The sequence below is a fragment of the Heteronotia binoei genome, chromosome 2 (assembly GCF_032191835.1).
Source record: "Heteronotia binoei isolate CCM8104 ecotype False Entrance Well chromosome 2, APGP_CSIRO_Hbin_v1, whole genome shotgun sequence".
Lineage (NCBI taxonomy): Eukaryota > Metazoa > Chordata > Lepidosauria > Squamata > Gekkonidae > Heteronotia > Heteronotia binoei.
This window is the reverse complement of record NC_083224.1, coordinates 180,710,660-180,712,267: the sequence shown is the minus strand read 5'-3', so window position 1 is coordinate 180,712,267 and position 1,608 is coordinate 180,710,660. Positions and strand designations below refer to the sequence as shown.

The following is a 1,608-nucleotide window of genomic DNA, read 5'->3' as shown; positions in this document are numbered from 1 at the left end:
AGGGATTGCTGTCTGGGAACCATCCTCTGCTGGCTCATGATTCCCATCAGAGCAGACCTCAGCCTGGGGTTCTTGCACGACTCCCGGTGGAGGGGCTGGTGACACTTTCTCCGCCATTCTCCCAGGCCGTTGACGCCTTAGAAAAAGGTAAAAAGTGAAAGCCTGTCCAAATAAGTGTCCTGGCAGCCTGCCTCACTCAGGCGAGCTCTTGCTTCCCAATCTCTTATTTTGCTGGGTGAACAATGCCCCAACTCAACTTTCTGTGGCTTTTCTTCACTTTAGTGGAGCCAAACCTGGTAGCTGCAAAAGTCACGGCGGTAAAGGTCGGACTAAGAGACTGGCCAGAAGATGGAGGTGGAGGGCTGGACAAAACGGTATTCTGACTTCTAGTGGGGACAAACGCCTGGGCTTCAGGGTTGAGCCCACTTCTGCTTCTCTTGTCTGCTATGCTGCAACCCCTACTGTCCTTCAGGTACACAGTCTCGATTGGCCCTTCTTCCCCAAATTGGTAGGAAACTTCAAATGGGTCAATCCACACAGTCAACTCTGCAGGGATACTGTCCTGCACATCCTCCACAGTCAGTCCACTTCTGTTGGCTGCCAGTTGCACTATAGGATCTATTATCTTCCCAAGGTGCACACAATGATAGCCTGAACCCTGCAAAGGCTTCTCTGGGTACCAGTGGCCCTCATATTTCTTCTGTAGCAGCTGTCCTAGCTCTTTTCCAAACTGGTCAACCCGTCTCCGGGGGGAGCTTGTTATACAGGTGGAAGGTGATGAAATGCAGAGCAGCCTTGATCTCAGGACGCATACTCCGTTTTCAACAACCAGGCTCAAATCACTTCACTTATGAGCTCGGTCATGGCTCGGAAGTGGGGAAAGGACATCCGATGGCGTCAGATGGCTGAGGGGGGGTTTCCACATAGCTGATGGGGACTTCCTCTGAAAGGTAAGCTGACCAGAGGCAGAGGACTTGCTTCTGGAGTACTTCTCTCTAGGGAGGGCCCATAGATCTGGAATTCTTCAATTTTCAGCCACTAAAGGGGCAAGGGTAAAGTCTAAACGAGTCTAGGTGGCAAAAAAGACTGGGAGCTTTGCATTGGGCCTAAACCCAGCTCCCTGCCAGGGGCAGCAACAAACACTGCTCAATACCTCAATACTTAATTCCCGGGGGTGTCTTAACTAAATTTGCCTTGTCCTGAAACTGAAATGCTAGTTCAAGAATAGGGTATCTTGTAGCCATACATCATTCAAAATAACACATTAACAGAATCATCCAAACCACAAACACCCTAACCCATAAGTGGGACATAATTAGTTCTCCTAGGTGCTTTTCCCATACACAGTATCAGTATTACAGTCATAGTCACAGCACAAGCCAACCCACAGCTTTCCTGCCTTAATAAAACAGCATCTTTGGGGCTGTCTCCAGAAATCTCCCGGAGTAAAACACATGTGCTTCCCTTTTGCAGTCTTACTAACTCAACCACATTCTGCACTTCCCGTTTTTCTCTCAGCGAGGCCACAGTTACGCAACATCGCAGATATATTTCACACAGCAAGGCAATATAAACTTCTAAACAATCTGAAACGTGACTCTGATTCTA

At 48.7% G+C, this 1,608-nt stretch overlaps 1 pseudogene; it reads right to left on the bottom strand.

Annotated features, from left to right (window-relative positions):
- Positions 1-223: 223 nt before the first annotated feature.
- LOC132567395 (protein Tob2-like) lies at positions 224-812 on the bottom strand (annotated as a pseudogene).
- Positions 813-1,608: the final 796 nt, after the last annotated feature.